The sequence below is a fragment of the Siphateles boraxobius genome, unplaced genomic scaffold, assembly GCF_051911475.1.
Source record: "Siphateles boraxobius isolate OS27281-9 unplaced genomic scaffold, OSU_SipBor_1 56, whole genome shotgun sequence".
Lineage (NCBI taxonomy): Eukaryota > Metazoa > Chordata > Actinopteri > Cypriniformes > Leuciscidae > Siphateles > Siphateles boraxobius.
In genome coordinates this window covers 8,113,226-8,138,154 of record NW_027509182.1, presented here as the reverse complement: position 1 = coordinate 8,138,154, position 24,929 = coordinate 8,113,226, and the positions used below count along the sequence as shown (strand labels likewise).

The following is a 24,929-nucleotide window of genomic DNA, read 5'->3' as shown; positions in this document are numbered from 1 at the left end:
GGCTCCATCTCTGCCCGAGATTGCTCCAACTCGCCCTCAGACCTCCGGACCCCCACCTCGCTCACGGGAGGTCGTCGCTGCGGTTCCGTCGTGACCTCCAAGATCTTCACTATCTCTCCACCACCTCGGCTCATCGGCTGTGCGGTGGGCTCCATCCTCACTGTTTTCGTCTCCAATTATTCCCATGGCGGCCCTCATCAGTATTCCTCCATGGCTCCTCCATTCCTCCATGGGTATTCCACTGGGTGTGGCCTGGATGGAAATCAGCGCCACCGAAAAAGAGTAGGGGTGTAACCCTGGCATCCTGGCCAGATTTGCCCATTGGCATCTGTCCATCATGGCCTCATAATCGTCTCCATATAAACTGATTGGCTTCATCACTGTCTCCTCTCCACCAATAAGCTGGTGTGTGGTGAGCGTTCTTGCGCAATATGGCTGCCGTTGCATCCAGGTGGATGCTGTACATTGGCGGTGGTTGAAGAGATTTCCCCCTTCTATGTAAAGCGCTATTTAAATGTAACAAATTACATAAGTGTGCAGCTGCGTCTCTTTAACATGAATCCTGACCGGCCCACATTCAGGTACAGGTTGCTCAGGTTGCTTGTGCAAAAGGTATCAAGACCAAGATCTTTAGAATGAATTGTTTGTTCTTATTACACATGTCACTATTGAAGGCTTATTTTAATTTTTTTTTACTTATCTTTGTCTAGTCTATTGGCTATAATACAAAACGTCTCGGTTACGTATGTAACCCTCGTTCCCTGAGTAGGGAACGGAGACGTTACGTCGGATGACGACGAATGGGGTTTCGCTTAGAACACCTATCGACTTCGAGTATTACAAAACGAGCCAATGGCAAGGAAATGCCATGGGTCTGCGGAATTTGCATGGCGTAACTCCGCCCCACCTCGTGGGTATAAAAGGAGGACGCCGGCAACAGGCAGATATGTTTCTTCGCTGAGGAGCCAAGACTGAGCTCAGGCGATCCCCGCGGTACAGCGGAAAGTGGCAGGCAGACGTAACGTCTCCGTTCCCTACTCAGGGAACGAGGGTTACATACGTAACCGAGACGTTCCCTTTCGTTGTCACTCCGAGTTACGTCGGATGACGACGAATGGGGTTACCAGTCTAATCACGCCACCTTCTCAGCTGTCTTCCAGTGCCCTGCGTAAATCTGAGATCCCTGTCGTGAGACTGGCACGGACGAAGGACTCCTATTTAGCACAGGAATACCATGGTACACTGGGGAGCATATCCCAAAGTTTAGGGGAAATATGCAATTACTGCCAACCCAGAGGGGGGGGGACTTAGAGAATACACATATGACCCGAAGGAGACATATGGAGAACACTGGGGTGTCCAGCCGCAGGTGGAATATTTCAACCCCAGGGGTGGCAAGGTGGCTTGCCAAGGGAAAGACACACGCTCAGAGAGGCTTACAGTGGAAATACACATGTGGGGGTCGCTCAGAGGAGGGACCATGCACACGGGAGGCACCTAGCCGACGCACAGGCAATAGACACTGGCGCCAACGTCAGGAGTGCTGGAGGAACTCAGGGCTTTTCGGGGAAGCTCACCTGAGGAGAATATCGCACGTATCCAGTCCGTGGAGTGGAATGGCGAGCAAGCGAAGACACCTGAGCGGGTCCAGTACTAGCTGGTTGAAGCGAGTACATGAGAGGACACTGGCTCCACTCGGAGATTGTAGAATCTGGCGAATGTGTTAGGTGTTGCCCAGCCTGCAGCTCTGCAGATGTCTGTTAGCGAGGCGCCATGCGCTAGAGCCCAAGAGGATGCCACACTCCGGGTGGAGTGGGCGGTCACACCAAGGGGGCACGGTCGACCTTGCTGCTGGTATGCCAAGGCAATGGCATCCACTATCCAGTGAGACAGCCTTTGCTTGGAGAGAGCCTTTCCCTTCAGCTTCCCACCATAACAGACAAAGAGCTGGTCTGAGGTCCTGAAACTCTGCGTCCTGTCTACATAGGCGCGGAGGGCGCGTACTGGACAGAGCAGTGCCAAGGCTGGGTCTGCCTCCTCCGGGGGCAGCGCTTGCAGGTTCACCACCTGGTCCCGGAAGGGAGTGGTAGGAACCTTGGGCACATATCCAGGCCGGGGTCTCAGGATCACGTGAGAGTAAGCCGGCCCAAATTCCAGGCACGCTTCGTCAACGGAGAATGCATGCAAGTCCCCCACCCTCTTGATGGAGGCCAATGCAACCAGGAGCGCTGTCTTCATAGACAGGAACTTAAGCTCCACTGATTGCAAAGGCTCAAAGGGAGCACTCCGCAGGGCAGTTAGAACCACTGAGAGGTCCCAAGAGGGAACGAGAGGAGGACGAGGAGGATTCAGTCTCCTCGCTCCTCTCAGGAACCTGATGATCAGGTCGTGCCTTCCAACAGACTTACCTTCGACTGGGTCATGGTGTGCGGCAATAGCGGCAACATAGACTTTCAGGGTGGAGGGAGACAGCCTTCGCTCCAGCCTATCTTGAAGGAAGGAAAGCACGACACTAATCGAACATCTCCGGGGGTCTTCTCGGTGAGAAGAGCACCAGTTGACGAAGAGGTTCCACTTCAACGCGTAGACGTGTCTCGTGGACGACGCTCTAGCGGAAGTGATGGTAGCCGCCACCGTAGGTGGAAGGGTACTCAAACCTGCTTCGTCCCGTCCAGGAGCCACACGTGGAGGTTCCAAAGATCGGGACGAGGGTGCCATAGGGTGCCCCGTCCCTGAGAAAGGAGGTCCTTCGTCAGGGGAATCGGCCAAGGAGGTACTGTCGCGAGGAGTAATAGTTCGGAGAACCAGGTCCGGGCGGGCCAGTACGGCGCGACCAGAATGACCTGCTCCTCGTCCTCCCTGACCTAGCGCAAGGTCTGCGCAAGAAGGCTCACTGGGGTAAACGCATACTTGCGGCCCTGCGGCCAGCTGTGCGCCAGAGCATCCGTGCCGAGCGTGCCCTCGGTCAGGGAATAAGACTGGGCGCAATGGGTCGAGTCGTGGGAGGCAAACAGATCTATCTGTGCGTCCCCGAACTGGTCCCAAATCAGCTGGACCGACTGGGGATGGAGTCGCCATTCTCCAGGGAGTGGCTGAAGCCGTGAGAGCTCGTAGGCTGCACAGTTCAGGGCTCCGGTGGAAATAAATGGCATGAAGCGACCTCAGATGCTTCTGACTCCATATGGGGAGGTGGCGAGCGAGTTGCGACAAATGGCGGGAGCGTAGACCACCTTGATGGTTGATGTAAGCTACAGTGGCGGTATTGTCTGAGCGGACTAGTACGTGTTGGTTCTTGAGCACGGCCCGGAAGCGGCGCAAAGCAAGACGTACGGCCAGCAACTCGAGGCAATTGACATGCCAGAGGCGACGGGGTCCTGTCCAGGAGCCCGCGGCAGCACGTCCATTGCACATGGCACCCCAGCCCGTGGAGGATGCATCTGTCGTTACAACAACATGCCGCAAAGCTCTTTCCAGGGGCACTCCGGCCCGTAGAAAACTGAGGTTCGACCACGGGGTGAAGGTCTGACGGCAGGTCGGAGTAACTGTTACTCGGAGGGTGCCGTGTTGCCATGCCCACCTCGGGACTCGGTCGCGAAGCCAAAGCTGAAGCGGTCTCATATGAAGCAATCCGAGCGGCGTTGCCGCGGCTGCAGAAGCCATATTCCCAGGAGCCTCTGAAAAAGTTTCAGTGGAACCGCAATCTTGCCCTCGAACTGTCTCAGGCAAGTCAGCAGTGACTGCGCGCGCGCTAGCTCGTAAGCTGCGCGGACATGGCGACCGAGTCGATATCCATACCGAGAAAAGAGATCCTCTGCACGGGACAAAGTTTGCTCTTCTCCCAGTTGACCCGAAGGCCCAGACGAGCTAGGTGCCGAAGCACTAGGTCCCTGTGTTCGCAACCTGAACTCGAGAGTGAGCTATGATCAGCCAGTCGTCGATATAACTCAGGATGCGAACCCCGTGTTCCCGAAGGGGAACAAGGGCAGCCTCGACGACCTTCGTGAAGATGCGAGGAGACAGGGCTAGCCCGAAAGTGAAAACCGCGTACTGGATGCCTGCCCCTGAAAGAAAACCGAAGGAACGGTCTGTGTCAAGGAGAATAGAGACATGAAGTAGGCGTCCTTCAGGTCGATCGCTGCAAACCAATCCTAGGCCGTATGCATTCGAAAACGCGTTTGAGCATCTTGAACGGCATCCTGTGAAGGGAGCGGTTCAGCACGCGCAAGTCCAGGATTGGCCGTAACCCACCGGTTTTATTGGGGACAATGAAGTAGGGGCTGAGAAGCCGGCTGACCTCATCTCGGCTGGAGGGACAGTCTCGATTGCGCCCTTCGCCAGCAGGGTGGCAATCTCTGCTCTCCTGATGGGGGCATAGCCACCGACAAAAGTGGAGCGGACTCCCCAAGTGGGGAGGAGACCGTGCGAACTGAATCGCATAGCCGAGCCTGATGGTCCGCGCGACCCAGCGGGATAGACGGGGAAGCTCTAACCAGGCTCCCAGGAACTGAACCAGCGGGATCATGCGACCACAGGCGTCCCCCCGGAGGGGCAGCGAAGCGGAGTAACTGGCCCAGACGTGGACGGCATAGCGGCCCGATGTGGGGGCACAGTTAGCAACCGCGCCCTGGCAGAGGGGCCAGGGGAGGACCAGGCTGGTCGTCCCGCGGGGGCCTGCTCTGCCAGGGGTCTGGCGACAGAGGGGGACAGGGGCGAAGCGGTCCGTGGACGGCACACCATGTCAACCACCTCTGGGACAGAGGGGGACGAGGAGAGCACGGCTTGTGGGCGGCGCTCTGTGACGTCCGAGAACTCTGTGCTCAGAGACGGGAGAATCAGCTCTTTGGAGAATAAGGATTCTTCCCCGGCCCTCCCCGGGGAAAGGAGTGGTCCTGCTACCAACTCCTGGAAAGAACTGAGTCCCATCTCTGAGGAGCCCAACTCAAGAGCGCCGCTTAACCCGGCGTGTAGCGGGGTGCGGGGCTGGAGAGGACTGTGGCGTCCGACCGCGGCCTCCAGAGCCGACCCGGGTGAACGGGCGGGGGGGCGCCCTCGGCAGTGGGCAGACCGAGGGATCTGAGCGGACGGCGGGGCCGTCGGGACAGAATCAACCTCAGCCTGCTCCATCGCCGAGGTGCCCGTCTCACGAGCGCCGCTTAACCCGGCGTGTAGCGGGGGGCGGGGCTGGAGAGGGCTGAGGCGTCCGCCCGCGGCCCCCAGAGCCGGCCCGTGAACGGGCGGGGTGGGAGCCGCGGGAGGGCGCCTTCGGCGGTGGGCAGACGAGGGATCTGAGCGGACGGCGGGGCCGTCGGGACAGAATCAACCTCACTCTGCTCATGGGCGGCTGAGAGCTGTTGGGCAAGCCCTCAACCGCACCGCCGAAGAGGCCGACCTGGGATATGGGAATGTCGGACAAACGGGTCCGCGCGACATCCAGCACATCAGACAGGTTCAGCCACAGACTGGTGAGCATCACCTGACCCAGGGAGCGTACGGCCACTTTCGTCGCTCAGAGAGCAAGGTCAGTGGCGGCGCGCAGCTCAGTGAAGAGCCCTGGGTCAGTCCCGCCCTCGTGCAGGTCCATGAGCATCTGGGTCAGGTGGACCAGCAGAATGACCATGGCATGCAGTGAGGCGGCTGCCAGTCCCGTGGCGCTATAGGATCTCGCCACAAGCGTAGACGAAAAACTACAGGCCACGGGCGGGTGCTTAGGATTGCGCAGAGAAGAAGCACTCTGAGGACACATAGCATCGCAACAGAGCGTTCAGCCGGGGGAACCCCAGTGTACCCAAGGGCAGCGGCCCCATCGAGGGGAGGAAAGGCGGATGAGATCAGCGAGCGGTCCTAAGAAGACAAGGGGGTCTTCTAGGACTTCGAGATCTCATCATGCACGTCCGGGAAGAGAGGTATTGGGGTTTGCCACGGACGAGGGTCGGCGGCCTTACCCAAAACCAATCGTCCCAGGAAAGCATGGCCGTCATCTCCGGATCAGACTCAGGCACAGCCGTATGCACACCGGAAGGTGGCAGCTGTGACGAGCCCTCACTTCCAGAAGACTCAAGCCCACCTAGTGATGCTGCAACAGACATGGCATCTTCCTCTGTAGCTTCAACTGAAACACGCGGGCCACCAGAGGGTAGACTCGCGGGAATCAGCAGTTCACTAGCGGGCACCGTCATCGAAGAGGGGGGCTGGGGTCACGGACACATAGTCGGCATCTTGTTCCAGACCGTAACCCTCAGGTCACCCTGGCCACCCGCCGAAGATCGGGGGGTGGATGAGGGGACTCTCACTCTTGCGAGTTCACCGAGTCTCGACCTATTTATGACGCGATGATCACGTTCCCTTGCGAGAACATGAGTCACCCACGAGCGCTGTTCAAGCATGATCAAACACACTAGACAGCGCTCGTGCCCATCAGAGTCCGATACCAGTCCGCTGCAACCAGAAATGCACGGGCGAGCCGTCTTTAAAAAGATGTGCCGCGTGCGAGCTCTTTTATGAGAGGAGAGAAAAAAACTCCGCGATGTTGAAGCGCACAGGGAGACACACACACACTGGCAGATTACTGCACAGATCAGCAGGCACTGTGAGCTCGCTGCAGATCGCCGTCACACCAACACCGGAGAGAGAAGCTCGTCTCGTAGAGCGAAGTCAGAGATGACTGTGGAGTGAAGAAATGCTCTTGGCTCCGAAGCGAAAACATATCTGCCTGTTGCCGGCGTCCTCCTTTTATACCCACGAGGTGGGGCGGAGTTACGCCATGCAAATTCCGCAGACCCATGGCATTTCCTTGCCATTGGCTCGTTTTGTAATACTCGAAGTCGATAGGTGTTCTAAGCGAAACCCCATTCGTCGTCATCCGACGTAACTCGGAGTGACAACGAAAGGGAACTATATTGTTGAAATGTGTTTCCTTTGCTGTAGCCCAAAATAACCAAATATCCAGCTGTTATTGTCAATGCTGTTATTCAACAAATAGTTCTAAAAACATCTGAGCAAGTCAATTTGCTACAACAACAAAAAAATTTTTTTTTTCATTTTTACCCATTAACAGATAAATGACTAACAGTGGCGCCTTGACGATTTTAAAATAGAGGAAGCACAGAGGCACTTTAATTGTAGCGGTTTGAGATCTTCTCCTGAGGATTTTGTTTTTAGTAACTGCTTTTAAATTGCTTTTTTGTGGTCACTTTTAGACTTAAAATGTAAAAAAGAAAATCACACGTATACAGCAAGAAAATATATAATTTCACTCACCTAGCCTATCACTTGAAGAAAAATATACATCCCTATGTCCTTGTTACAAGAGCATGTTTGACCGTTTAGTGAACATGATTGTTGTAGCCTATGTGTCCAACTTTAGAGTGGAGTCTTCCTTTATTTTTAATTTGTAGCTGCTGTTTCAATGGTATCTAACATTTTTTGGCGATATTCAATATCTCTACTCTCCATAATTAAGGTAGTTGGTAAATTAACAGCAGTATCAGTATAAACTAATATGTCATAATTTATGTCTCTATGGTGATTGGTTAATATACCAAGGGAAGCTACTCCTCAATGGTAATTGGATAATTTATTTTTTACCAACAGAGGCAAAAGTCTCAGTGATATTTTAAGTGAAACTGAAAGTGACAGGTGATGACCAAGTATGGTAACCCATACTTGGAATTTGACCTCTGCATTTAACCCATCCAAGTAAGTGCACACACATTAGGAGCAGAGTAGTGTGTAGTGAACACACACACAGCAAACGTGGATGCATACACCCGGAGAAGTGATTGGAGGTTAGGTGCCTTGTTCAAGGACACCTCAGTCATATTCCTGTCGGTACTGGAACCGAACCAGCAACCTTTAGGTCACCAGTCCAACTCTGTTACCATTAGGCCATGACTGCCCCACAGAGCGCGAACGCAGGGGAATTCCCAGGGGTCAGCACAACCGGAGTGCAATGGCCGAGCCTCCCCCTGGGTGAACAATCTTCCTGATCATGGTGTCTCCTCTGCCAGGTAAGTATTAATGGAGAGTTATTAATTAAGCCGTTTTAATGGGGAAATTACAAACAAGAAATTCACATTCTAAGATTAAATGAAATTAATAACTAGGAATATTATTAACAATAAACTGTCCTTCTCCCATTTTCCACCTCAAAATTTTGGGTAGGTTGTGCAATATATGTTTGCCAACTTTTAAAATCTATTGACATCAAAGGTTTCAATGTAAAACTTGAGGAAGCATCTGCAGGTATGAAACTTAGCCTAGAGTTAACTGTAAGCAGTCATGAGGTAAAGTTGGAAAGACATTGCCTACTCCAGGCTGCCACAACATGCTACTTATGTGTATTCAAGACATATTTGATCTCTGTATTGCTTGGTGCATTACCAATGTTGTTCTCCATTCATAACAAATGAGCTAGTCTGCTAGCTAGCTAAAGATGTCTTAACCAGCCAAACTTCTATTAATGAACCCTTTGACAGAAAAATATTTAGATAACATTTTCCTCCTTAAACAAGGTTGGTAAACCCAACAGCAGTGCAAAATATGAAAAGACAATGCAAAAAAGCAAAGCGCATGTGGCGGAAGACAAAACTTGTAGTTCTACAAAGACAGCATCCATTCTTTCAATATGGAACTAGGCAAAGCTAGACAGACTTTTTTCTCAAATATTATAAACATCAACTTAAACAACACACGCACTCTTTTTGCTACTGTAGAGAGACTGACAAACCCCCCAAGTCACATTCCCAGTGAAATGCTCTCAGACAGCAAGTGCAGTGAGTTTGCTTCTTTCTTCTCTGAGAAAATCAATAATATCAGAAAGGTGATCAGCTCATCCTTGAGTTGCGCTGGGGTCAGACAAATCAGAGCACAACCTAAGAAAGTAGTTACTATGTCTGATTTCGAAGAAATTGATGGCAAAATTGTGGAAGACACCATACAGCACCTTAAAACATTACTTGCGCTCTTGACGCACTTCCCACATCTTTTTTCAAAAGTGTGTTAAACTGTTTAGAAGCAGATCTCCTAGAAGTGGTAAATGCATCACTTCTCTCTGGGAGTTTTCCAAACTCCCTGAAAACTGCAGTTGTCAAACCCCTCCTGAAAAAGAGCAATCTGGATGAGACCATATTAAACAACTATACACTGATCACAAATCTCCCTTTCATAGGCAAGATCATTGAAAAAGTTGTCTTCAATCAGCTGATCAAATTCTTAAGCCCAAATGGATACTTTGACAATTTTCAATCTGGTTTCCGATCGCATCACAGCACAGAGACAGCGCTCATAAAAATAATAAACGATATTCGCTTAAAAACTCATATAGGCAAATTATCAGTGCTGGCACTACTCGACCTCAGTGCTTCATTTGACACTGTTGATCACAACATACTTCTTGACAGGCTAGAAAACGTACTCGGTTACTAACGTAACCTCGGTTCTCTCTAGAGAGGGAACGAGTGCTGCGTGATATCTTACGCTATGGGGAAAACCTCTATTCCACGAGATATTGAAGCCAAAAATTATCCTTAATTTTGAATTAATGTAAAACGCGTTGCAGCAGCATGCAGACATAGGCAAGGTGGCTTGCGTGCCTATTGGCTGACCTGCAGCAACAGCAGCAGCCTATCGAGAGAGGCCCTGCGTGACGCCATATCCTATTGGGGCGCTTCGCACCACTACTTCAAGTCTCGTTAGTAGCCGAGTACGTTCTGCTTACGAGAGTTTCTCTCGTACTGCGTAATATCTTACGCTATGGGGAACACAGTGTAAAACGCTGTGCGTACTGGGATCCGACACCAAAGTCCCAAGGGCAGAAACCCGGGGCTCATATTGTGCATAATCCCCATAGACTCACAGAGAGTCAGAGAAGAGAGGCAGTAAGCATCATTCTCCAAAAATAGCATCCTACAGGAGCTAATCATGTTAATAGTCTACCACGCAGTCAGGTGAACAGCGTTCAGCCTGAACTGGGTAGCAGTACGGGTCTTTCAACACCCATGGAGCTGTTCTATCAATCAGTGAACGATGCACAAGCAAAATTCAGCCTTCTGAGCCGGAGCAACGAGGCAGACAGAGCTGATTACTAGACCGACAGAAGCTTAGCCTGTAAGGCGGGAACCTCTAGGTTATAAAACCTTATAAATGTAGACGGCGAGGCCCAGCCTGCCACGTACAGATATCCTGCAAGGCAATCCCGTTAGACGACGCTCACAACGAGGCCACGCCTCGCGTGGAGTGCGCTCTGACACCCAAAGGACACTGCAGGCCCTTAGAAGTGTAAGCCAGCACTATGGCCTCGACTAAGGATCTGGATAGGCTCTGTTTTGATACGGCTAGTCCCTTAGAACACCCGCTAAACAAAACAAAGAGCTGCTCAGTCTGTCTGAAAGCAGACGAGCGGGACACATAAGCGGGACACACGGGGACTGAACGAGGTCTGGGAGGGTTCAGCCTCCTAGCTCCTTTGAGGAATCGTACGACCAGGTCGTTCCTCCCCAGTGACTGGCCAGACGCCGGTTTAGTAAACGCTGCTATGGCCACCACATACTTGAGCGAGGATGGGGTTCTGCCCTTATCCAGTTTCTCTTGAAGGAAGGAGAGAACTTCTCAGGTGAGGACACATTCGAGCTGCATTCGGTGCTGTTGGAGCTGCAGTCCGTGAAGCAGATCCGTGATCTACTAGAGAGGCAAGCCGAGCTGCGAGATCGGCGTTCAGTGCTTGAAACATCACGCGCCGATGCTCACAAGTCAGTGGTTAGTAACTTTTTGACTCCGGCCTCAACTACTCCGTGTGTTTCTTTGCACAGTACCCAAGCACCTAGGACGCGATCATCACTGGCTTCATACACTCCGGCACCGACACAACACCATGGACCCTGGTTGATCCCACAGCGGAAGACACGAGCAAGGACCAGAGCAAGAACCTCTCCGCCCCTCCCGGTCTTCGAGATCTCCACCCGGAACCGCTTCTCCCCTCTTCGCGAGTCGGAACGCGGCGACGCCGTGATCATCGGCAGTTCCATCGTCCGTCATGTCCGCGCTACCTCAGGTAAAGGTAAGGTGCGCACTCACTGCTTTCCTGGTGCTCGTGTTCTAGATGTCGCTTCACATGTTCCCGAGATCCTGAACGGTGACGAGCGCGTCGAAGCTGTTGTGCTGCACGCGGGAGTGAACGACATCAGGCTGCGGCAGACGGAGGTTCTGAAGAAGGACTACAGGACCCTGATCGAGACGGTACAAAGCACATCACCTGAAGCAATGATCATCGTGTCTAGACCGCTTCCCACATACCGACAAGGACAAGAAAGGTTCAGAAGATTATTTGCACTAAATTAATGGTTAATGTCATGGTGTAATGAACAGAAACTGCTCTTTGTAAATAATTGGAATCTGTTCTGGGAGCGACCTAGGCTCTACCGTGCTAATGGCCTGCACCCCAGCAGAATCGGAGCGGCTTTTCTGTCAGACAACATCTCCAAGACGTTACACACCATATGACTAGTAAGTCAAAGTCCAAATCACAGTCTTTGCTGTCCCAACTTAACTGATATCATAAGTAGTGTAGAACAATATATAGAAACTGTGTCTATTCCTTGTTTAGTGAGGCCAAACAATAAATCTACTGTAGGATCAAGGAAAAAATTAATTGTAATTAAACCAGAAAATCTCAATTTCAGTGAAAAAAAAAAAATTCTTTAAGCTTGGTCTTCTAAACATTAGATCGCTCACACCTAAGGCTGTTATTGTAAATGAAATGGTCACAGATAATAGTTTTGATGTATTTTGCCTTACTGAAACCTGGCTTAAACCAAATGATTATTTCGGTCTAAATGAGTCCACCCCACCAGGATAATGTTATAAGCATGAGCCCCGTCTGATCGGTTGTGGCGGCGGTGTTGCAACAATCCATAGAGATATTCTAAATGTTACTCAGAAACAGGTCAAAGGTTTAACTCGTTTGAAGTACTTGTGCTAAATGTTACGCTCTTAGATGTAAGAAAGAAATCCCTATTATCGCTAGCCTTGGCTACTGTATATAGACCTCCAGGGCCCTATGCTGATTTCCTAAAAGAGTTTGCAGACTTTCTCTCAGATCTAATGTCAATGTCGATAAAGAAATAATTGTTGGAGATTTTAACAAACACGTAGATAACACAAATTATGCGTTAGGGGCTGCGTTTACCTATTTATTAAACTCCTTTGGGGTCAAGCAATACGTCAGTGGTCCCACTCATCGTCTAAATCATACACTAGATTTAATTATATCATATGGAACCAATCCAACCGATATAGATATTATACCGCAAAGTGATGATATCACTGATCATTACATGGTAACTTGCATAATACGTACTGCTGAAATTTGTCATGTTCCGCCACGTTATCGACCAGGCAGAACAATCCTTCCAACCACTATAGATAGATTCTCAAATAGCTTACCTGATCTATCCCAGCTGCGCAGTGAACCCAAACAAACAGATGAACTAGAGGAAATGACTAGCAGTTTGAGCACCATTTTCTTTAGTATCAAGAGAGAAACTCGTAACTTAGAGCGTAAATGGAAACAAACTAATTTAGAGGTCTTTAGAATCGCGTGGAAAGACAGTATGTCACGTTATAAAAAGGCTCTAAAAGCAGCCAGGGCTGAGCATCTCCGCAAAACTAATAGAAAATAACCAAAATAATCCAAGGTTTTTATTTAACACAGTGGCTAGACTAACAAATAAACAGACAACACCAGAGCAAAATATTCCTTTACAGTATAGTAGTAATGATTTTATGAAGTTCTTCACTGAGAAAATAGAAAGCTCCAGAAACACAATTGTAAATGTACAATATTTTATGGTGACTTATGATTCAGCCTCAATTATCACCCCTCAAGAATAACTACACCACTTTACAACTATAGGACAGAAAGAGCTAAATAAACTTATCATTGCATCCAAACCAACAACATGTTTATTAGATCCAATACCCACTAAACTACTGAAAGAAGTGTTACCTGCAGTGGAAGAGCCTCTTCTCAATATTATTAACTCGTCTTTATTTTTAGGTCATGTTCCAAGAATATTCAAGCTGGCAGTAATAAAACCTCTCATTTAGAAACCACAATTAGATCCAAATAACCTAGCAAATTACAGACCCATTTCAAATCTTTCATTTATGTCTAAAATACTAAAAAAAAATTGTGTCCGCTCAATTGTGCTCTTTCTTGCAAGAAAATGATATCCATGAAACATTTCAGTCAGGATTCAGACCGCATCATATCACAGAAACGGTGCTAGTTAAAAATACAAATGATTTACTTTTAGCTTCTGACCAAGGCTGTATCTCAATACTACTTCTACTCGATCTTAGCACTGCGTTCGACACTATAGATCATAAAATACTCTTGGATCGACTACAAAACTACACTGGTGTTCAGGGACAGGCATTAAGCTGGTTATATGTCATACTTATCAGACCGTTACAATTTTGTCTGTTTAAATGGAGAAAAATTGAAGATAACGTCAGTAGACTATGGAGTGCCGCAAGGATCGGTCTTAGGCCCTCTGCTATTCTCAATATATATGCTGCCTTATAAGATAACATGGAATTAATTTCCACTGTTATGCTGATGACACTCAATTATATATTTCATCACAACAAGATGAAAACACTAACTTATCTAAATTGACACTTAAAGTGTCTTAAAGATATAAAATACTGGATGACGTGTAATTTCCTGCTATTAAATTCAAATAAAACGGAGGTATTGCTTATTGGTCCAAAAAACTACCCACAAAACCTCGAACAATACAACTTTAAATTTAGAAGTATGTCCTGTTACTTTATCCACTACAGTAAAAGACCTGGGTGTTATACTAGACCACAGCTTGTCTTTCGAAAATCATATTTCATATGTTACAAGAACAGCCTTTTTCCACCTTAGAAACATTGCTAAGCTAATTAACATGCTATCTGTTCATGCATTCATGACCTCGAGACTAGATTACTGTAATGCTTTATTAGCTGGCTGTCCTGCATCCTCAATAAACAAGCTACAGTTAGTGCAAAATGCAGCTGCTAGAGTTCTTACTAGGTCAAGAAAATATGATCATATAACTCAATTTTATCATCTCTACACTGGTTACCTATTAAGTTCCGTATCATTTACAAAGTATTACTACTGACCTATAAAGCCCTAAATGGTTTAGCTCCTGTGTATTTAATGGACCTTCTATCGCCTTACAATCCATCGCGTTCTTTAAGATCACTAAATTCGAGGCTTCTGGTCATTCCTAGGATATCTAAGTCCACTAAAGGAGGGAGGTCGTTCTCACATTTAGCTCCTAAACTCTGGAATAGCCTTCCTGATATTGTTCGAGGCTCAGACTCGCTGTCCGAGTTTAAAACTAGATTAAAGATGCATCTCTTTAGCCAAGCATTCACATAATGCTTACCTTTTATACTACTGTTGAATCAGATCGAATGCATTAATATTATGAACAGCAGCTATGCTAATTATCTCCCATCTGCTTTTATCTCGGGATGCTAGTCCCGAGGTAAATAACGTTTGTCAGCTCCAGTTTGTATCCAGCCTCTCACGGAGACTTCAGATCCCCCAACACCTGCGATGAGATGACTAAACGCCTGTGAAGAGACGACTCGACGCATGTGAAGAGACGACTCAACGCCAGCGATATGTTATGCCCTAAATTAATACATGATTAACTAACTGTATTTTCAATGTACATTTCTGAAATGCCCTCTCTGTAAAGCTGCTTTGAAACAATATGTATGGTGAAAAGCGCTATACAAATAAATTTGAATTGAATTGAATTGAATGTGCTGCTTTCAAAGAAAGCAGGTTGTGCTGAGCCCAGACCAGGAGGCGTTCCGTCAGCCTGTAAAGGTTTTGGGACCTGATGCCGCCCTGGTGATTTATATAGGCCACCACTGACATGTTGTCCGATCGGACCAGGACGTGGTGACCTTTTATTTGGGGACAAAAACGCCTCATCATTCGCGTTGTCGACTGCCATCATTTCCAGACAGTTTATGTTTAGAAGCTTTTCCCGTTCTGACCACTGGCCAAAGAACAGTCTGCCCTCGAGCAGCGCTCCCCATCCCGAGGTGGAGGGGTTCGTGGACACCACCTTCACACTCGAGGAAGTCCCCAGACTCACGCCTGACTGATAAAAGTCGATCGTTTTCCAAGGTTCCAGAGCTGAGATGCATTTCAGATCGACCTTGAGGCGAAACAGACCGGAGGCCCATGCCCGAGGTGGAACTTGCGCTTTCAGCCATAACTGAAGTGGGCACATGCGAAGCAGACCCAGCTGGAGTACCGAGGATGCTGAGGCCATAAGGCCCAGCATTTTCTGAAACCTTTTGAGCGGGACTATGGTGCCGCGGCGAAAGGATTTTGCGACGCGCTGAACGTTCAGTCCACGCTCTGGCGACAGGCGCGCTGTCATAGACAGCGAGTCCAGTACTGTGGCCAGAAAATAAAATGCTCGAGTAATATGGTTCTGTGTTCTATGAGCTTTGAGCGTTATCGAGCTAGAATCAGCCAATCGTCCAAGTAGTTCAAAACTCGCATGCCCTGAAGTCTCAGGGGTGCGAGAGCCGCATCCATGCACATCGTAAATGTACGGGGTGAAAGGTACAGGCCGAACGGCAGGACTGTGTATTGATATGCCTGCCCCTCGAAGGTGAATCTCAAGAAACGCCTGTGACGTGACGCTATTTGTATTTGGAAAAAAGCGTCTTCCGGATCTATTGACATAAACCAGTCCTCCAGGATTTTCCTGGTTGTAAGCATTCTGAACTGGCGCTTCACAACCACTCTGTTCAGTTGCCGCAGATCTAGAATGGGTCTGAGACCCCCGTCTTTTTTTTTTTTGGTACCAGAAAATATTTGCTGTATACACCCCCTTCGCTCTGAGCCTGAGATAAAGGTTCTATGGCCCCTTTGCTCAGTAGTTTTGCTATTTCGGCTTGAAGTAGATGAGCTACCTCGTTTTTTACCGTAGTTTCACGCGCGCTGTGTAACGGCAGGGACGTTGAGCGAACTGCAGCGAATAGCCTCTCTCTATAGTGTTCAGGACCCATCCTGATACCCCGCCAGAGGTAAAATGAGATCTGGGCTCTGGCCGCAACTTAGTGGCGGTCGGAGGGCTCCAGTGTGCTGTAAACACTGTGATTGCAACATCTGAGGCGGGGGGCGCGCTGATCACTGACTGAATGTGTGTTGGTTTCGTTTTACAGAAACCGCGGGACATGCATAGTGTAGTGTTTGTGGGCACTGGGTTGTTGGCACATTCACTACATGTAATGCACAATCGACATGAGTCGCTGGCCGCGCTCGATTTCTTTAAGGCAGTTTGCGGAGAGAGAGCGAGCGGGACAAACCCCGTGGGGTTCAACCTGTCTGTGAGAGAACGTGGGCACGGGACAGGGGGCACATTTACTGCACAGAAACACATTCAGCCTGAGCTGACTGAATGTGTATTGGTTTTGTTTTTACAGAAAACCGTGGGACATGCATTGTGTAGCGTTTGTGGGCACTGAGTTGTGGGAATATTCACTACATGTAATGCACAATTGACACCATCGGCCGTGGCTGGAATACAGAAAATACACTTCATGTGATTTATCTGGGTCGCCGTGAAAACGGCTTTTGTGTGCAGGCAAGCGGCCCGTGGTACCGGCTTGTTTACTGCAGAATACACTGGAACAGTCGCATTTTCTGGAACTGAACGAGCGAAAAATTTTCACTGCATTTTTTATTACACTCATACACTCTCTCACCATCGGCCATGGCCAGGATACCAGAAATTACATTCTTCATGTGATTTATCTGGGTCGCCGTAAAACGGCTTTTGTGTGCAGGCAAACGGGCCAGGGTACCGGCTTGTTTACTGCAGAATACACTAGAACAGTCGCATTTTCTGGAACTGAACGAGCGAACATGTTCGGTGCGAGACTGGCCGCGGCGAGACTTAAACACCGTTGCTTACCTAGGAGGGCTAGGAAGACTTTGAGGCCACGGGCTTTATCTCAATCTTCGGCCGTGGCCCACGAGGAGGGGAGCGGTGTCCGGCAGAGCGAGAGTGCACGAGAGCGGGCTGCGCGGGTGCCTTCCACTCAAGGCCGAGGCTCGCTGCGGCCTGTGAGAGCAGATGTATCAGCTCGGATTCAATGCTGGCCCGTTTCCCTGACGACTTGCGAGCAGAGGGGGGAGGTCCGCAGAGCTCGTCCAATCCTCACTGTCCGACGCCAGGATAGAGCAGCTGTCCTCCTCAACAGAAGCAACAATCTCGTCGTCACCAATGGCGGAAGCGACGGCGGACGGCGGCCGCTGTCCCTCGGTGAGCGACTCAAGTGAAGCTGGCAAAGCTGGCGGGCGAACCGGCAAGCTTTCGCAGGCTGGAGAAGGCTCGGGGACCCTTTGAGTACGGCGCTTTACATGGCGCGGCACTATAGCGGGTGGTAGTGCAGACTCGGAGAGAAAATGCCAGGCGAGTCCTCAGAGTAGCCATGGCAATAGCTCGCAATGATGGCAGCCGCCGTCAGCGAGCGCGAGAGCTGCATGATCCTCACCGAGGCAGGAAACGCAGATGACATGGCGGTCCCCGTCGCTGAGTGCGGCTCGGCACGAGCCACAGGAATGAGGCATCTTAAAAAAGACGCTTGCTCTTTTAGATAAGAGAGAGAGACTGTGAGTCGCAGCGGCGAACACACACTCAGCAGAGTAAAAGGATACATACGCCGGAAAGCGTAGTAGGTACGTCGACTGAAGGCGGCGAGATGAAGGCCACCGGCTTTAGATGCAAAAGCTTGTCCCGCAGAAGGCTTTTTCTCAGCTGTATCCATTATAACTAAATGGTTAATTCCGTATAAATAGTATTAAATAATATTTTGAAATAGTAGGTAGTACATTCAAAGAAAGTTTTTGATTACCCAGATGTGAGACAATTGCACAAAGCTGAGATCCAAAGTCGTGTCCCACAATTGCAGTGGTACTAGAACTGTCTAAGATTGTGAGACAATTGCACAAAGCTGGGCTCCAAAGTCGTGTCACAAAATTGCAGTTGTACTAGAACTGTCTGTATCTTGAAATATTTACAAGAGCCCTATCAGCAAGTGGCAATTAAAGACTCGAACTGTCTGTATCTTGAAATATGTACAAGAGCCCTAACAGCAAGTGGCAATTAAAGACTGTGACATTCTTGACCTCATGCAACTGTTTTTCTGCACAATCTTAGATGACCCAGATGGTACTCGAACCCACAATCCTCAGCTCCGAAGGCTGATGCCTTATCCATTAGGCCACTGGGCCACAATTCCAGCTCCACAATCCTCAACTCTGAAGGCTGATGCCTTATCCATAAGGCCACTTGGTCACGATTCCAAGATAACTAAATGGGTACTTCGATGCAAGAAAATTACATTCAGAGCATTAAATAATATTTTGAAATAGTGGGTAGTACATTCAAAGAAAGTTATTGATTACCTAGATGTGAGACAATTGCACAAAGCTGAGCTCCAAAGTCGTGTCACAAAATTGCAGTTGTACTAGAACTGTCTGTATCTTGAAATATGTACAAGAGCCCTATCAGCATGTGGCAATTAAAGACTGTGACATTCTTGACCTCATGCCACTGTTTTTCTGCACAATCTTAGATGACCCAGATTGGACTCGAGCCCACAATCCTCAGCTCCGAAGGCTGATGCCTTATCCATTAGGCCACTGGGCCTCTATTACAAGATAACTAAATGGGTACTTGTTCATAAATAGCAACAAATAATATTTTGAAATAGTAGGTAGTACATTCAAAGATATTTTTTATTACCCAGATGTGAGACAATTTCACAAAGCTGAGCTCCAAAGTCGTTTCCCACAATTGCAGTTGTACTAGAACTGTCTGTATCTTGAAATATGTACAAGAGTACATTCAAATAAAGTTTTGGATTACCTAGATGTGAGACAATTTCACAAAGCTGAGCTCCAAAGTCGTGTCCCACAATTGCAGTTGTACTAGAACTGTCTGTATCTTGAAATGTGAACAAGAGTACATTTGAAGAAAGTTTTTGATTAGCATAAAAATAATATTTTGGAGAAGTCGGTAGTACATTCAAAGAAAGATTTTGATTACCTAGATGTGAGACAATTGCACAAAGCTGAGCTCCAAAGTCGTGTCACAAAATTGCAGTTGTACTAGAACTGTCTGTATCTTGAAATATGTACAAGAACCATATCAACAAGTGGCAATTAAAAACTAGAACTGTCTGTATCTTGAAATATGTACAAGAGCCCTATCAGCAAGTGGCAATTAAAGACTGTGACATTCTTGAACTCATGCCACTGTTTTTCTGCAAAATCTTGGATGACCCAGATGGGACTCGAACCCACAATCCTCAGCTCCGAAGGCTGATGCCTTATCCATTAGGCCACTGGGCCAAAATTCCAGCTCCACAATCCTCAGATCCGAAGGCTGATGCCTTATCCATAAGGCCACTGGGCCACGATTCCAAGATAACTAAATGGGTACTTCGGCGCAAGAAAATTACATTCAGAGCATTAAATAATATTTTGAAATAGTAGGTTGTACATTCAAAGAAAGTTTTTGATTACCTAGATGTGAGACAATTGCACAAAGCTGAGCTCCAAAGTCGTGTCACAAAATTGCAGTTGTACTAAAACTGTCTGTATCTTGAAATATGTACAAGAGTACATTCAAATAAAGTTTTTGATTACCTAGATGTGAGACAATTGCACAAAGCTGAGCTCCAAAGTCGTGTCCCACAATTGCAGTTGTACTAGAACTGTCTGTATCTTGAAATATGTACAAGAGCCCTATCAGCATGTGGCAATTAAAGACTGTGACATTCTTGACCTCATGCCAATGTTTTTCTGCACAATCTTAGATGACCCAGATTGGACTCGAGCCCACAATCCTCAGCCTGATGCCTTATCCATTAGGCCACTGGGCCTCTATTACAAAATAACTGAATGGGTACTTCCTCATAAATAGCAACAAATAATATTTTGAAATAGTAGGTAGTACATTCAAAGATATTTTTTTATTACCCAGATGTGAGACAATTTCACAAAGCTGAGCTCCAAAGTCGTTTCCCACAATTGCAGTTGTACTAGAACTGTCTGTATCTTGAAATATGTACAAGAGTACATTCAAATAAAGTTTTGGATTACCTAGATGTGAGACAATTTCACAAAGCTGAGCTCCAAAGTCGTGTCCCACAATTGCAGTTGTACTAGAACTGTCTGTATCTTGAAATGTGAACAAGAGTACATTTAAAGAAAGTTTTTGATTAGCATAAAATAATATTTTGGAGAAGTCTGTAGTACATTCAAAGAAAGATTTTGATTACCTAGATGTGAGACAATTGCACAAAGCTGAGCTCCAAAGTCGTGTCACAAAATTGCAGTTGTACTAGAACTGTCTGTATCTTGAAATTATGTACAAGAGCCCTATCAGCAAGTGGCAATAAAAGACTGTGACATTCTTGACCTCATGCCAATGTTTTTCTGCACAATATTAGATGACCCAGACGGGACTCGACCCCACAATCATCAGCTCCTAAGGCTGATGCCTTATCCATTAGGCCACTGGGCCTCTATTCCAAGATAACTAAATGGGTACTTCCTCATAAATAGCAACAAAGAATATTTTGAAATAGTGGGTAGTACATTCAAAGATATTTTTTTATTACCCAGATGTGAGACAATTTCACAAAGCTGAGCTCCAAAGTCGTTTCCCACAATTGCAGTTGTACTAGAACTGTCTGTATCTTGAAAGAGATACAAGAGCCCTAACAGCAAGTGGCAATTAAAGACTGTGACATTCTTGACCTCATGCCACTGTTTTTCTTCACAATCTTAGATGACCCAGATGGGACTCGAACCCACAACAAGAGCCCTATCAGCAAGTGGCAATTAAAAACTAGAACTGTCTGTATCTTGAAATATGTACAAGAGCCCAAACAGCAAGTGGCAAATAAAGACTGTGACATTCTAGACCTCATGCCACTGTTTTTCTGCACAATCTTAGATGACCCAGATGGGACTCGAACCCACAATCCTCAGCTCCGAAGGCTGATGCCTTATCCATTAGGCCACTGGGCCACATTTCCAGCTCCAAAATCCTCAGATCCGAAGGCTGATTCCTTATCCATAAGGCCACTGGGCCACGATTCCAAGATAACTAAATGGGTACTTCGGCGCAAGAAAATTACATTCAGAGCATTAAATAATATTTTGAAATAGTAGGTAGTACATTCAAAGAAAGTTTTTGATTACCTAGATGTGAGACAATTGCACAAAGCTGAGCTCCAAAGTCGTGTCACAAAATTGCAGTTGTACTAGAACTGTCTGTATCTTGAAATATGTACAAGAGTACTTTCAAATAAAGTTTTTGATTACCTAGATGTGAGACAATTGCACAAAGCTGAGCTCCAAAGTCGTGTCCCACAATTGCAGTTGTACTAGAACTGTCTGTATCTTGAAATATGTACAAGAGCCCAAACAGCAAGTGGCAATTAAAGACTGTGACATTCTTGACCTCATGCCACTGTTTTTCTGCACAATCTTATATGACCCAGATGGGACTCGAACCATAAATAGCAACAAATAATATTTGGAAATAGTATGTAGTACATTCAAAGAAAGTTTTTGATTACCTAGATTTGAGACAATTGCACAAAGCTGAGCTCCAAAGTCGTGTCACAAAATTGCAGTTGTACTAGAACTGTCTGTATCTTGAAATATGTACAAGAGTACATTCAAATAAAGTTTTTGATTACCTAGATGTGAGACAATTGCACAAAGCTGAGCTCCAAAGTCGTGTCCCACAATTGCAGTTGTACTAGAACTGTCTATATCTTGAAATGTGAACAAGAGTACATTTGAAGAAAGTTTTTGATTAGCATAAAATAATATTTTGGAGAAGTCGGCAGTACATTCAAAGAAAGATTTCGATTACCTAGATGTGAGACAATTGCACAAAGCTGGGCTCCAAAGTCGTGTCACAAAATTGCAGTTGTACTAGAACTGTCTGTATCTTGAAATATGTACAAGAGCCCTATCAGCAAGTGGCAATTAAAAACTAGAACTGTCTGTATCTTGAAATATGTACAAGAGCCCTAACAGCAAGTGGCAATTAAAGACTGTGACATTCTTGACCTCATGCCACTGTTTTTCTGCACAATCTTAGATGACCCAGATGGGACTCGAACCCACAATCCTCAGCTCCGAAGGCTGATGCCTTATCCATTAGGCCACTGGGCCACAATTCCAGCTCCACAATCCTCAGCTACGAAGGCTGATGCCTCATCCATGAGGCCACTGGGCCACGATTCCAAGATAACTAAATGGGTACTTCGGCGCAAGAAAATTACATTCAGAGCATTAAAAAATATTTTGAAATAGTATGTAGTACATTCAAAGAAAGTTTTTGATTACCTAGATTTGAGACAATTGCACAAAGCTGAGCTCCAAAGTCGTGTCACAAAATTGCAGTTGTACTAGAACTGTCTGTATCTTGAAATATGTACAAGAGTACATTCAAATAAAGTTTTTGATTACCTAGATGTGAGACAATTGCACAAAGCTGAGCTCCAAAGTCGTGTCCCACAATTGCAGTTGTACTAGAACTGTCTATATCTTGAAATGTGAACAAGAGTACATTTGAAGAAAGTTTTTGATTAGCATAAAATAATATTTTGGAGAAGTCGGCAGTACATTCAAAGAAAGATTTCGATTACCTAGATGTGAGACAATTGCACAAAGCTGGGCTCCAAAGTCGTGTCACAAAATTGCAGTTGTACTAGAACTGTCTGTATCTTGAAATATGTACAAGAGCCCTAACAGCAAGTGGCAATTAAAGACTGTGACATTCTTGACCTCATGCCACTGTTTTTCTGCACAATCTTAGATGACCCAGATGGGACTCGAACCCACAATCCTCAGCTCCGAAGGCTGATGCCTTATCCATTAGGCCACTGGGCCACAGTTCCATCTCAACAATCCTCAGGTCCGAAGGCTGATGCCTTATCCATAAGGCCACTGGTCCACGATTCCAAGATAACTAAATGGATACTTCGGCGCAAGAAAATTACATTCAGAGCATTAAATAATATTTTGAAATAGTAGGTAAAACTTTCAAAGAAAGTTTTTGATTACCTAGATGTGAGACAATTGCACAAAGCTGAGCTCCAAAGTCATGTCACAAAATTGCAGTTGCACGAGAACTGTCTGTATCTTGAAATATGTACAAGAGTACATTCAAATAAAGTTTTTGATTACCTAGATGTGAGACAATTGCACAAAGCTGAGCTCCAAAGTCGTGTCCCACAATTGCAGTTGAACTAGAACTGTCTGTATCTTGAAATGTGAACAAGAGTACATTTGAAGAAAGTTTTTGATTAGCATAAAACAATATTTTGGAGAAGTCGGTAGTACATTCAAAGAAAGATTTCGATTACCTAGATGTGAGACAATTGGACAAAGCTGGGCTCCAAAGTCGTGTCACAAAATTGCAGTTGTACTAGAACTGTCTGTATCTTGAAATATGTACAAGAGCCCTATCAGCAAGTTGCAATTAAAGACTACAACTGTCTGTATCTTTTTTGAAAAGAGTACATTTGAAGAAAGTTTTTGATTAGCATAAAAATAATATTTTGGAGAAGTCGGTAGTACATTCAAAGAAAGATTTTGATTACCTAGATGTGAGACAATTGCACAAAGCTGAGCTCCAAAGTTGTGTCACAAAATTGCAGTTGTACTAGAACTGTCTGTATCTTGAAATATGTACAAGAGCCCTATCAGCAAGTGGCAATTAAAAACTAGAACAGTCTGTATCTTGAAATATGTACAAGAGCCCTAACAGCAAGTGGCAATTAAAGACTGTGACATTCTTGACCTCATGCCACTGTTTTTCTGCACAATCTTAGAAGACCCAGATGGGACTCGAACCCACAATCCTCAGCTCCGAAGGCTGATGCCTTATCCATTAGGCCACTGGGCCACAATTCCAGCTCCACAATCCTCAGCTCCGAAGGCTGATGCCTCATCCATGAGGCCACTGGGCCACTATTCCAAGATAACTAAATGGGTACTTCGGCGCAAGAAAATTACATTCAGAGCATTAAAAAATATTTTGAAATAGTATGTAGTACATTCAAAGAAAGTTTTTGATTACCTAGATTTGAGACAATTGCACAAAGCTGAGCTCCAAAGTCGTGTCACAAAATTGCAGTTGTACTAGAACTGTCTGTATCTTGAAATATGTACAAGAGTACATTCAAATAAAGTTTTTGATTACCTAGATGTGAGACAATTGCACAAAGCTGAGCTCCAAAGTCGTGTCCCACAATTGCAGTTGTACTAGAACTGTCTATATCTTGAAATGTGAACAAGAGTACATTTGAAGAAAGTTTTTGATTAGCATAAAATAATATTTTGGAGAAGTCGGCAGTACATTCAAAGAAAGATTTCGATTACCTAGATGTGAGACAATTGCACAAAGCTGGGCTCCAAAGTCGTGTCACAAAATTGCAGTTGTACTAGAACTGTCTGTATCTTGAAATATGTACAAGAGCCCTATCAGCAAGTGGCAATTAAAAACTAGAACTGTCTGTATCTTGAAATATGTACAAGAGCCCTAACAGCAAGTGGCAATTAAAGACTGTGACATTCTTGACCTCATGCCACTGTTTTTCTGCACAATCTTAGATGACCCAGATGGGACTCGAACCCACAATCCTCAGCTCCGAAGGCTGATGCCTTATCCATTAGGCCACTGGGCCACAATTCCAGCTCCACAATCCTCAGCTCCGAAGGCTGATGCCTCATCCATGAGGCCACTGGGCCACGATTCCAAGATAACTAAATGGGTACTTCGGCGCAAGAAAATTACATTCAG

The 24,929-nt window shown here is 46.6% G+C and overlaps 8 non-coding genes and 1 pseudogene across 8 annotated transcripts; all 9 read right to left on the bottom strand.

Moving 5' to 3' along the window:
- Nucleotides 1–7,906: 7,906 nt before the first annotated feature.
- LOC143715137 (U1 spliceosomal RNA) lies at nt 7,907–8,014 on the bottom strand (annotated as a pseudogene).
- A 10,238-nt stretch (nt 8,015–18,252) lies between these two features.
- trnar-ucg (transfer RNA arginine (anticodon UCG)) lies at nt 18,253–18,325 on the bottom strand. The gene has a single exon. It is a non-coding gene; the product is annotated as a tRNA-Arg (tRNA).
- Nucleotides 18,326–19,374: 1,049 nt separating this feature from the next.
- On the bottom strand, nt 19,375–19,447 carry trnar-ucg (transfer RNA arginine (anticodon UCG)). Its single transcript has one exon. It is a non-coding gene; the product is annotated as a tRNA-Arg (tRNA).
- A 1,104-nt stretch (nt 19,448–20,551) lies between these two features.
- Nucleotides 20,552–20,624, bottom strand: trnal-uag (transfer RNA leucine (anticodon UAG)). The gene has a single exon. It is a non-coding gene; the product is annotated as a tRNA-Leu (tRNA).
- A 436-nt stretch (nt 20,625–21,060) lies between these two features.
- Nucleotides 21,061–21,133, bottom strand: trnar-ucg (transfer RNA arginine (anticodon UCG)). The gene has a single exon. It is a non-coding gene; the product is annotated as a tRNA-Arg (tRNA).
- A 1,088-nt stretch (nt 21,134–22,221) lies between these two features.
- Nucleotides 22,222–22,294, bottom strand: trnar-ucg (transfer RNA arginine (anticodon UCG)). Its single transcript has one exon. It is a non-coding gene; the product is annotated as a tRNA-Arg (tRNA).
- A 647-nt stretch (nt 22,295–22,941) lies between these two features.
- Nucleotides 22,942–23,014, bottom strand: trnar-ucg (transfer RNA arginine (anticodon UCG)). Its single transcript has one exon. It is a non-coding gene; the product is annotated as a tRNA-Arg (tRNA).
- A 945-nt stretch (nt 23,015–23,959) lies between these two features.
- Nucleotides 23,960–24,032, bottom strand: trnar-ucg (transfer RNA arginine (anticodon UCG)). Its single transcript has one exon. It is a non-coding gene; the product is annotated as a tRNA-Arg (tRNA).
- A 708-nt stretch (nt 24,033–24,740) lies between these two features.
- Nucleotides 24,741–24,813, bottom strand: trnar-ucg (transfer RNA arginine (anticodon UCG)). The gene has a single exon. It is a non-coding gene; the product is annotated as a tRNA-Arg (tRNA).
- Nucleotides 24,814–24,929: the final 116 nt, after the last annotated feature.